We start from the raw sequence: 13034 nt of genomic DNA on the forward strand, positions 1-13034 counted from the left end.
ACAGATCATACAAATTCAAAACTGTTGCAAGAAAAAATAATAATTCATGCGATCCCGCACTTTGGCTTCTATATCAAATACCTAAACATGCCAATATTCATCTGAAGTCCAAATCATCAAAAGCCTGAATAGACAACATCTAATTATTTAAGATTATAGAGGTTTCAAAAACCTAATTATACTAAAGACACTAAAGTTTTTATTTACTGTGCCAATTGAACAGGAAAATAAAGAAGACATATTGACTTAAAACAATGTTAATAGTCAAAGCATCATTAAGGAATTCTTCATCATAACTTTAACAGCGGGGAGTCTGAAAAATGATCAAGAATAACGTGCCGTGCTTTGTAGCAACTGAGGTCAGTTTCTGCATACAAATTCTCATTGAAAAAATAAAATAAAAAAAGAACTTCAGAAAGTCAGCCATTCATCTGAACAGAGTTCAGAGAATTTCCAGCACCGTGAAAGATATTTTATGCGGGCACATAGAAGTATTCAGTGGGGGTTGACAGAACCAGCTACATGGAGACTACAAAGCCGGCCTCCCATGGTTCATGAATAAGTCGAGGAAATGATCAGAAAAAAAATGGAGAGATGTTTAGACAGATGGCCCACTTAAAACGCCTGGGACAGAGCAAAAGTGATTTTAATGAAACTTTAGATTTTGCAAATAATTGATCTTTATTCTCTGAAATCCCAAGAAAGGTGAATGAGTAAAATGTTGTAAGTGCTACAAGTGCCTGTCTCGCGGACATAAAAAAGTACTTATGCTTTAAGCGTTTAGATTAAATAAAACTGACTTCATAAACACAAAGAGGCAAGGAATCAAATGGAGGAATTTGGCGCCAAAGAAAATAAATAGCAGGGGATTCTTTTTATTCTCTTGGTTCTTAAAGGAGAAAAAGAAAATGCTTTTTTTATGGTGCAGAAATGTTTCAAACAAATAACTTATTGTAACTATAGACATTTTGGATGGATAATTGTAAATGTAACTTGCCTGAAACATGCATTTTGAGAGATTATTTTTTAATTTAAGCTATTTAGCATACGTTTTATACCAAACTAGTTATTTTCATCCAAAAATGGGTCACATGCAATATGTATTACTAAAAATGTAAGTACAGAAGAATCCCTTAAATCTGAATTTCTCCAACACTCAACATGAAAAAGGTTTGTATAGACAGAAATCCAAATTTTTACACTGGTAGAATGTGGGCACTTTTCCAGTTCTGGTAAGCAACGGTTCTACTGTATGCTTATGTATTTATTTTAAACTTACAGTATAGCTCAGGTCCTGGGGCCACACATGTAGTCATGGGTTTTCATTGCATAAAGGAAAAACAAAACAGAACTGAAAAGGGTTTTACCCCAGTAACACGTAGCTAGGGCTAAAATAACTGAGAACGCCTGTGTTGCAAGGGTCAACTGAGAACCCTCCCTTACTAGTTCCAAAACCAGGGTTTTGAGGATCCATGACATTAAATCTATAGAACCTAGTAAAGGTATGGGGAGTAGCCCACACCGCTGCATTGCAGATTTCCTTGACAGATGCACTTTGGAATAAAGCCCACGAAGTTGCCATGCCCCTGGTGGAATGAACAGTGAGCTTTTGTGGAGGGGGCAAGTAGGCCAGCTCATAGGCAGTCCTGATAGTGTATGCTATCCCTTTGGACAGCCTCTGCTTAGACAGGGCTTGACCATGGGATTTAGCCCCATAGCAGACAAAAAACTTTTCAGACTGCTTCCAACTTTTCGTCCTGTCAACGTCAGGGCCCACAGAGTATATAGAGCTATCACTCCCTGTCAGACTGTAAAGGAGGTGGATGGAAAGCCTTCAACTCCGGTTGACATGAAATGCCGAGATTGTCTTCGGCAAAAAGGCAGGATTGGTATGGAGTGTAACCGTTGTCTTGGCTTGTGTGAAAATTAAGCAGGCTTTTGCAAAGGAGAATGCCTGCATCTCACTCACCCGCTTTGCGGTGATAGCAAGCAAGCAAGCAAGCCGCTTTGAGCGATAAATATTTCAGCTCAACTGAATGCATGGGCTCAGATAGAGGCTTCATGAGTGCATTAAATCACCACGTTTAGCCTCCAGTGAGGAACAATGTCCTTCATAGGCGTCTGAAGCCGCCAAGCCCCTTTCAAAAACTGCCCTGCCAGGAAGTGAACTCCTGGAGACAAGTCAATTTTGACATGGCAAGCTGAAATAGCTGCCAGATAGACCTTTACCTCTTAGCGGTCCATTTATTCAGCGCATCTCAGGCGTGTCAGGTCCAATTTATTTTCACATGTGCAGTTTATTTTAGACGCACGGTTTAAAAGCATTTTTCACATTTTCACAGTAAAACAGGTTTAAAAGGCACTGCATACCAACAGGACACTCAGTACTGCATCTCCAGCCCCGCCCCACCCCTTGTTCGCTGTATTTTTCACATACCTCTTCATAGTAGTGCATACCAATAAATCATCTCCTGATCACTCGTTTTATCACCAAATTCCTCAATAATGCGATCCAAGTCATTATTTTATTACTATAACATCTAAAAAATGCTCTGCAAATGTTTGTGATATTCTTTGAGGGCTGGATGCAGAAGCAGCTATCTGGTTTGTTTATGTCCGTGTTATCTATGTGGTGCCGGGGGTTTTTGTATTCATGAGATACGCCCCCCTTTTTTTAGGCTTCTCTCGGCTCCTATCGGTCTCAATCGGCCATTGAATGGTTTTCTCGGCTTTTTCCGAAGAAAGAACGACTAAAGACCTGTTTTTTACGTCTTTTTGATGATGTCGGACAGGGATGTTGGACCGGAAAGGGAAAATTGCAATGTCGGACAAGGTCCGACATAGTACCGCAAAGGATTAATGTAGAGGGGGATTTCCTACATTAAATCAGAAAGCCCCACACGGCTGAAATGCAGCCGTTCAGAAGCCAGACCCAGAGCCGCAGACTCGATGGGTCAGGATGCCATAAGGTCCCCTGTGCCTGACTAAGTAGGTAGCGGCACTTGGGCAGTCTTCCACGGCTGGCCGCTCAGGATCTACGTAAGAGTTGAAAATCAGAGTGTCCTGGGCCAATAAGGGGCTAATGAGAGCACCTTGGCCCTGATCCTGCCTGATTTTCTTCAGACACAGCGGGAGCAAGGCAAGTGGTGGGAAGGCATATAACAGTTGCCTTGGCCACTGGTGTGCCAAGGCATCTGCCAACAGGTCCCCACCTCCTATTATAGAGAACCAGAGGGGACAGTGGGTTAATTCCTGGGAGGCAGAGAGCTTTATCTCTGCTCTCCTCAACCTCTCCCAAATGAGGCTCCACTCTGAGGCGCTGGGGATTTTGAGGTGCTGGGGACTTTGTCACCCTGGGCAGATGTACTGCTCGTAGTGAGAGCTTCTCGTGTGCCAAAAGCAAAAAAGCATGCGGGCCACGTGATGGAGACTGGACGACCTGAGGCCACCCTGGTGGTTGATGTAAGTCACCACTGTTGTGTTGTCTGTATGGACAAGCACATGTCTCCCTCGAAACTCCTGCAAAAAATTCTGCAAAGCCAGGTAACTGAATACATAAAACCAAAATCCCTACAACACTATCAACTCGAGGAGATGGCAACAATATCTTTACAATATCGTTTAACCCTTTGCGGTCCTATGTCGGACCTGGTCCGACATTGCAATTTTCCCTTTCCGGTCCAATGTCGCACCCTGTCCGACATCATCAAAAAGACGTAAAAAACAGGTCTCTAGTCGTTTTTTCTTCGGAAAAAGCTGAGAAAACAATTCAATAATCGAGTGAGACCAATAGGAACCGAGAGAAGCCGAAAAAAAAAAATGGCCGTATCTCATGAATACAGATAGCCCCGACACCACATAGATAACACGGACATAAACAAACAAGATGGCTGCTTCTGCATCCAGCGCTCAAAGAATATCACAAACATTTGTAGAGCTTTTTTTAGATTGTATAGTAATAAAATAAGGACTTGGATCGCATTATTGAGGAGTTTGGTGATAAAACGAGTGATCGGGAGATGATTTATCGGTATGCACTACTATGTAGAGGTATGTAAAAAATACAGCGAACAAGGGCTGAGGCAGGGCTGGAGATGCAGTACTGAGTGTCCTGTTGATATGCAGTGCCTTTTAAACCTGTTTTACTGTTAAAAAAAATACTTTTAAACGGCGAGTCTAAATTAAACTGCGCATGTGAAAATAAATTGGACCTGACACGCCTGAGACGCGCTGAATAAATGGACCGCTAAGGGTTAAAATAAAAATAATACAAATGCCTGTAGCATCTTAGACTTGGTTATATAGTAGTAAATATAGACTTTTAGATTATCTGCATTGGTGTGTGCTTACTCCATTTCTCTTGACCGATACGATAGATAATAGCTACTGTTACTTCTTTGGTTTGGTAAATTAATAGGAGTCAGTGATGAAAAAAGTTACAGTGCCTTGTTCTTCCTAATAAGAGCAAATACAAAACACAGTACAATTTGATATCGGGGCAGTTCAAGAGCAGATAAGTGTTGATAGATACATCAGGGTTAGATGACGTCACTTATTTAATAGCCTACTCGGATAATCTCATGCATGGCAGTTTTCAGAACTTTAGATGTCTGTGTTCATTAGTTAGTTGTAATGAACACAGTGGCTCAAACGGTGAATAAAAAAGCATGGTATAGAAAAATGATTGCAATTTCAAAACCGTGGCAGTTTATACCGCGGTTTACCGTAAAACCGGTATACCCTAGTGACATCCCTAGTCAACAGACGGTCATGGTTCAACACAGGCTGAAAAGCTCTGCTGTTGAACTAGGACTGCAGAGGGCGCATGCGCCCGTGACCCAAAGGAATGGTCTGGGAAGCTGTTGCCATCAAGCCCAGAAGTCTCTGGAACGTCACTCCTGTGAGCGCTTTGTTGAGCTGAAAGAGATCTAAACAGGCAGTTATTCTCTGCACTCTGCCGTCTGACAGAGTGGATAGCATGGACCTGGAGTCCAAGCACACTCCTAGATAGGAAGCTGTCTGAGAAGGCGTGAGCCGGCTCTTTGCATGATTCACTGTAAGGCCCAACCGTTGAAGGTGGCCGGTGGGCCTCTCTCTGCTGGAGACAGGGCACAAATATACCAGTCGTCCAGATAACTGAGCACTCAGATGCCTTTGAGTCGCAATAGGGCTAAGATAGCTTCCATGCACAGGGAGCAAGATACAGAACCCATACGCTGTTCCCCGAAAAGCGAATCACAGGTACTTCCTGTGCGTTGGTTTTATAGGGATGTGAAATAGACGTCTTTGATGTCCACCGTGGTGAACCAGTCGCCTGGCCTGATTGACTGAAACAGCTGTTGCATCGTCAATATTTTGAACCTCCTTCGGCTCAGATACAGGTTAACTTGTCTTGAGGTCGAGGATCGGTCTGAGGCCCCCATCCCACTTGGGCAGTAGGAAGTACCTGGAGTAGAACCCTTCCTCCAACTGGAGGGGCTCTATCATGCGAATAGCCCGTTTTTGCAGCAGAGCTGTTACCTCCTGAGACACCGATGTGGCAACTGTGTGCAGGTGCAGGAATGCAGCAGTGATCAAAATAACAGACAGACAACGATAATCCAGGTGCAATTATATTTTTTGTAAAATACAGTAAATAATAATGATGATAACAAGCAATACAGCAGCGTGTATTGCTTCGACGTAATCCATGGGTTGGTCCCGAAATAATACCAGTCCTGATCTTTAGCACCCACATGTAACACAAACCATCTAATAGCCATCTAATAATAACAAACAAGTATTCTTTAGACACGACAAACAAAACACTCACGATAACAATACACGTTCTCCTTCCGGTTCAGCTTTAACCATAACAAGGAACAGATCACGTCGCTACGCCCCCTTTTGTACTGTCAATCATGACCCCTTGGTTAACTTGTGCAACCGCTCCTCCAATCCACGGCTGCCACATCATTTCCCTTCCGGGTCGATGATTTAGTGTATCGTAGCTCCGCCCCCTTTCTAGATGAGCGACTTCCTTCTAACCCTGGGAATGAATGGTCTGGTCATCCATTCCAGGGCACTCTGTTCCCTTTACACAGCGCCCTCACAGGTCGGGAGAGAGATTTATCACCAAGAATCATTCTGTCTCTGTCACAGTCCGTGACTGATGTTACAGTCACGCCCCGAAAGGGAGGTGGACCGAGTTTCAACTGCAGTGAGTAGCCGTTCTGAACGGTAGTAAGCACCTAGATGAGCAGCAGTGGGCCAGTTCTGAACACCACTTTTGGCAACAGGGGCTTAGGGTGCCAGTTTGCTGCTGGTTTGCAAGCAAACCAGCTTCTTCGTGGATTCCTGTGCACGGAGAGAGCACTGCAGCATTTCGTCCACTGCAGGACCAAAGGTATGCCCTGGTGTAATAGTGGCATCCAACAGCGGTGCTTTGTCCCCGTCAAAGCTGCATACGTGCAGCTATCAGCGCACCCAGGTTCCTGCCTACAGCCTGCCTGATGAGCTCTGACGCACGGAGCGCTGTCCAAGGAAAATGGGCAAGGCCAATTATATTTTTTAATTATTATTATTATTATTATTATTATTATTATTATTATTATTATTATTATTAGCCAACATTCATTTTGGATTAAGCAACCCTGAATTCTGGGCAACACCCACACAAACCCATAACCTTATTTGCAAATATAACCCCCTTCCAAGTATAACATTTTAAGTGGGAACTGAAACTGAGTTTCACTCATCTAACCTTGAGTCTGATTGTGCCCACTGCTGCCCTAGGTCTCAAGAGTGAATTACAAAGCGGTAAGGGTTAACACATTTTACAGTAATTTAAATGAACAGGCATGTTATAAAAGTATAACACATGTGAATAAAACTTTACAAGAACAAATACATTCAAATAAACAGATCAGTTAAAGATGTGATATCTATAAAAACATAATGCACATATTTCCCCACCATGTATTTCCAATTCTAATGTCAATGCCAATTCTGAAGCATGAGCAAAGACACAATTTCTGAGAGGCATACAACTTTTTTTTTTTTTTTTTTTTTACAAGAAGGAGTCACACCAAAGGGTAAATTATTCATAAACAATACACTTGACCAAGAGATTTACACAATTGCATGCATGAACCAAATATTTCAAAGTGTTTATTTATCTTCCGGAAAGCAAAAAAGTCACGACTCCAATATGGCAAAAATCTTAAGTCATTGGTCAAAGTCAAGGGTACTGTTAGATTTTCCCTGAAGAGTTTCCCTAAAACTGAAAATATTTATCAAATGACTTAAGAGATACTAGCAGTTGTAGTACAGCTGGGGATTAACAAAAACATAACAATCTCTCTTCATGTGCCTCGTTTCCACTGGATTTCTCAGGTATAGCTGAGCTGGACGCCTGGGCGAGATGTAGTTAGACGGCTGTCTGCGTTCCAGTGTAATTTTGTCAGGTACAGCTGACTAAGAAGCAGTGGTGCGGCAGTATAAAGGTCATAGTGTGGCTGTAAAATATCACGTTGGATTGTGGGATCAATTGCATACATGCAAACAAGCGAAGACGGTCAAAGTTGAACAAACATTTGTGGCTGTTTTTATTTTCAGTCCTTACACAGCTATCAGCAGTCTTATTAATAAGATAAAAAAAAAACTTTGTCGGGTTTGTTTTCAACACAGCCTTCACTTAAAGCTGCTACTGTTCTAAACAGGTTTGTCTCTTTAGCACACGTCTTTCGATGCCGTACTTCCTTACAGCAAACTTGGCCCCGTTAGGTATGCGATATGAAACTGCACTGTCTGCAGTATAGCTGAGGTATACCAGGGGAAAGGCAGTGGAAACAAGGCAATGGAGTGCTTTATAACTAGGGCTTCTGATTTTTGGTTTTAACGGATAAAAACCGATAAACACACCCAATACAAAAAAATTAAATTGGTGTATATCCAATAAACACCAGAAAACACTGGAAATAGTTACTCAATTCATGTTGACTTGACTCCTTTCCCCCCTATGAAAAACATAAATAAAATATCTACAAAACCCACCCCAACTACTGAGTGGCAGAAAATTCCTACATTTCTATTGGAGGATTGTAACACGCTTGAGAGATTTAAAACGAGATGTTCTTGCTCGTAAGATTTAAAACTACATTACAGTTGGATTGGGAGTATTTCCACGCTTGTGGAATTTAAACAGAATTGCAAATTGTGTTGAAATGTAAAAAAAATGCCTAAACACACAAAAACCACAGAAGAATATGTCCGTGACCATAAGGATTTCACTGTGGAAGACAGCAAAGGAAAGAAGGTACAATTGAAGTGTGCATGTACTATCGAGTTACTATACATACTGTGACAAAAAAAAAGTAGCCGAAAACAATAATTTCATACAGTATATAAAAATTGAAAGCCCCGAAAAATACACACACACATAAAAAAACAGCTAAAAATAAGCACAGAAAAATTAAATTAATAAAAAAAGAAAAACAGAAGCCCTATTTATAACATAATACAAAGTTCCCACAATAAAAATAAAATAGAAATGTCAAGAAAACACGCATCTCAGAAATTGCTCCAGATTTTTACAATTGATATGACCCACTTTTGTCCATCACTGCTGCAGCAAAGCAGGCTGGCGATTAGGAGAAACACCTGTGCTCAGAGAGGGGATTACAGCCAGCATCCCCACCTTCAAACAGCAGAAAGAAAATGGATTTTCAATTAAGATTAAATAAACTGCCTTGTATTTCTCCCGTAAAACAGACAACATGTATTAAGTGTGCAAGACTATCGCCCTCCATAAACAAGGCAACTATTGCTGCCAATTCTTCAGCACTCTCCAGGAGCCACGATAATAACATCCCTCCTAGTTTACCTACCGGCTGGAAGGACGAGAGAGAAATGTACCTTTAAAACAGGAAAGGACTGCCAGTGTTTTGTAATGGTGTGCAAGGTGAAAATGTTTGCTGCCCAAATTGTTTATCAATGCAAAATGCTTGTTATTAAAATATTAAATTACGTTCCTTTTCCAGGAGCTATGAAGGTATGCCAAGCAAAGCCTCAATCTTAACAACACTGAACACCTTGGTAAACAGAACAGGTCTGTTAATATTTTAGAAATCTATTTATGTTTTACCAAAATATACTCACAGGTACGATTTTTTTTTTCTGTGGTCCCAAGTCTTTTTTTTAATTCTTTCTAAAAATGACATGTTGCATCCTCAATTGGATCTGCATCACAGCACTGCAGGATCTCAAAAATGGAGGCTCTCTTCATCTCAAAGGCTTATAATCTTTACAGATCATCACACACTCCGCCACATGTACAGAAATATTAACACCTTTACTGTAATGCATTAGATTATAGTGTGTTGTATTTGACTGGAAATAAATCTTTTTTTCTGGGACCAATGATTAGAATACTTTGCAATGTTCAAGGCTTCCTGGTTTAAGAAATGGCTGTAACGTACATGCACTTTGTATATACTCCGTGTGCAAGCTTTTGTATGTATGTGAAGAAATATATACATCTCATTCCCTGTCAGAATTATTTTGAACAGTGACTCTCTATTTACCTTTATACGTATTGCTCCATAGTACAGCATATCTCCAGCACAGTACAGTGTGAAGCAGTGATACCAAAGTCAGCTGGACAGCGTGATGTTTACCAGTTTACCTGCGGCTGGGTAATTGATCACTGGGAGAGAGATTAGTCAGTGAGGCAAAAATCGCTCTGTCGCAAGATCACAGTTCCCCTCTTTGAAAAGGCTCGCCTCACTGGCCGAGGCGGGGGCACTGCTGTTATTGCTAATTCTGTGCTCGCTTCTTTCTTTGCCAGACTTTTCATCATTTGAGCATCTCGCCATCAAGCTCCCCTCTCCCATGTCCCTCACCCTTGCTGTTATCTACCGTCCACCAAAGAATAACTCAGCTTTTAATGCCGAGTTTTAGGAATTCCTCTCCCTCATCTGCACTTCTGACAAAATCCTACTCCTAGATGACTTCAACATTCACGTTGACTTGCCTTGTTCACCCCTAGTGACCAACTTCAACACGCTCCTGGACTGTCTTGGGCTCTCAATCTGTCAACGTCCCCACTCACACCCGAGAACACACCCTGGATCTGCTCATCACCAGTGGTCATGACCTATCCAATCTCTCTGTCTCAGGTATCTCTCTCTGACCATTTCTTAATCATTGCTAATATTAATCTTCCTGCTCCTTCCTCTGCTACTGATACTGTTCTGAAACTCTCGGAATGTGTCTCTTCATCCCCTCTAACTGGTACTCTCCCATCTTTGATTGACAATGATAGTTGCAGTGACCCTTTACAATGCCACCCTTACTCAGATCAGACACCATTGACCAGAACGGTCAAGAAAGATTGCAACTGCCCATGGTACACCCTCGAACTTCGATTGCTTAAGTCTGCCTGCCACAAGCTTGAGCGCAAGTGGAGGTCGGCTGGACTAACGGTTCACAGAGAGATCTGGACCGACCATCTCGTTAGCTACAGGTGTGCGCTCGCTGCTGCCAGGGTGAAGTACTTCTCTGAAATCATAACTACGGGACACGGTAAACCCAATGTCTCTAAGACCATTGACCAAATCCTATATCCAGCCACCAATAGATCCATCTCCTGTTCATCCTCCTCTCTTACCCGTCATGATTTCTCCTCTTTCTTTCTGAACAAAATTCTACGCTCTCCTGCCACAAACACAGTTTACTACTTGACCACCTTGACTCACCTCCGGTTGCCCCTCCTGCTCTCTCCTCCTTCTCTCTTCATTACTGATGTCTACAGCCTACTGTTGAAATCAACTACTTCCACATGCCCCTTGGACCCCTGTCCGACTCATCTTGTCCGTCTCTGTGCTTCTGATCTTGCTCCTTCCATTATGCACACTCTCAACCTGTCCCTGGATTCAGGCTTGGTTCCTGCTGCCCTCAAGCTTGCCCGCGTTACACCAGTACTCAAAAAACCCTCCCTTGACCTGACTGTCTTATCTAATTTCCATCCTATCTCCAATCTCCCTTTTCTCTCAAACTCTCGAAAGGGCTGTAGCCAGTCAGCTGATGAAACATCTCACGGATAACAATCTGCTTGAATCTCTGCAGTCTGGCTTCTGGCCGCATCACAGTACTGAAACTGCTCTGCTTTGTCCTCCTTGACCGAACAGCTGCTTTTGACACCATAGATCATTGCATTCTTCTTGACTGCCTTCAGAAGTATGTTGGAATCTCTGGAACCTGTCTCTCCTGGATGTCCTCTTACCTATCTGGACACATGCAGTCTGTTTTCTATGCTGGATGAATTGGTATTGCAAACCCAGTCACTTGTGGTGTCCCTCAAGGGTCTGTTCTTGGGCCTCATCTCTTCCACATCTACACGCTTCCCTTGGGTCACCTCATCCACCAACATAGCCTCATGTTTCACTCCTATGCTGATGACACCCAGCTCTACTTAAAACTCGACCCTGGAAGCCCCTCTGCCATGGTCCGGCTCTCGGCTTGCATTCAAGGCATCAAGGCCTGGATGTCTGCTAATTTTCTTCAGCTGAACACTAGCAAATCTGAACTCCTTCTAGTAGGATCTAAAACTCAACTTAATCTCAAAATAGCTGCCCTGAACTTCGGAAACTGTTTGCTGCTGCCTTCTCCCACTGTATGAAGCCCTGGTGTACTTCTGGCCAGCAATCTCTCCTTTGATGCCCACATCTCCTCTGTGGTCAAATCTTCCTTCTACCACCTTCAAAACATCTCCAAAGTCTGTCCCTACCTTTCCCTCCTGCTCACCTACAATGTCCTTCATCACACAGGTCCCGAGTACCTCTTCAACCTGCTGACCCACTATCCTTGCCCGCAAGTTGAGGTCCTCCAACTCTGGCTTGTTATCCCTAAGCAAAAGTGCACTTGGAGAACACTCATTTAGCTTCATGGCTCCGACTCTCTGGAACTCTCTCCAAGCTTTGGTGCATGATGCTCCCACCGTCGCTCGCTTTAAATCAGCTCTCAAGACCCACTTGTTCTCTCTTGCTTTCCATGCTCTTTAAGCCTGATATCTGTTATTATCTGTTGTGTCTTTGCTACTTCTGATTTTTCACTGCATCTTATTCTCATGATTCTATATGACATACATCGTGTCTCTGCTATCTCTGATCTTTCACTGTATCTTCTTATGTTACAGTGGACAATTGCTGTCTTGGGCTGCATTCACATTCGGTCCGTTTCAAACAGACTCAATCTTGTTCATTTAGTTTGAAACAATGTATCAATATGCTTGCTGTTCACACTTATCTGTGAATAAAGGGGCCGAGTTTGTTTGCATGTGAGTTAAAGTTTGTGTTCACAATGCAGTTTCAAGTGAACTCAGATTGTTTATATGGTGTGTGAACCAGATGTTTACAATATCTGCAAGGCATATTGAAAGATGGCAGCTATTGATGTATTGCTCTGGTTTTTAATATAGCATGTTTTAGATTCTTACATATTGCTGTGGAAGAAAGCACTGGGGGAGCACTTTGTTAATTTAATGAATAGATTTCTTGAATGCCTACAGCAGGAGAATGCAGTTTACGCAATTTTGCAGGGTTGTTCTAATGTCGACATTAAACAAAGTAATTTGAGAAAATATATTGTACTATTTCTATGAGTTTTGTCCAATTCAGCAAGATTTTGGTGTCTGACCAAATTTTCTATCAGAGCTTCAGTTTCTTGCACTGTCCATTTAGTTTAGGATTACCAGATTTCCACAGTAAAAAACAGGAAGGTTTTTTTTTCTTTAATTTACTGACGCTATTCCCATTTACACATAATCAGAATGATTAAACAAATAATCCATAAGATTGTTTGTTTTATTTTTGAATGGCGCTAACACACAACCTGATATATTACTCTACTATTAACTTACCGAACACGCTGATAGTTTTGTACTTAAAAAAAAAAAAAAAAATACTACTAATAATAATAATACAATAGCAAAACCGGGACAATTAACAATTTTACTGTTTCCGACTAGCACAAATAATTAAGGCTGAAAACTGTGA

General features: G+C 42.0%; 1 protein-coding gene across 1 annotated transcript in view; it reads right to left on the reverse strand.

Moving 5' to 3' along the window:
• Positions 1 to 13034, reverse strand: part of LOC117406085 (propionyl-CoA carboxylase alpha chain, mitochondrial-like) — a 165846-nt gene that overhangs the window by 73442 nt on the left and 79370 nt on the right. The gene's annotated exons all lie outside the window — the stretch shown is intronic.

Source organism: Acipenser ruthenus, chromosome 9 (genome assembly GCF_902713425.1).
Source record: "Acipenser ruthenus chromosome 9, fAciRut3.2 maternal haplotype, whole genome shotgun sequence".
Lineage (NCBI taxonomy): Eukaryota > Metazoa > Chordata > Actinopteri > Acipenseriformes > Acipenseridae > Acipenser > Acipenser ruthenus.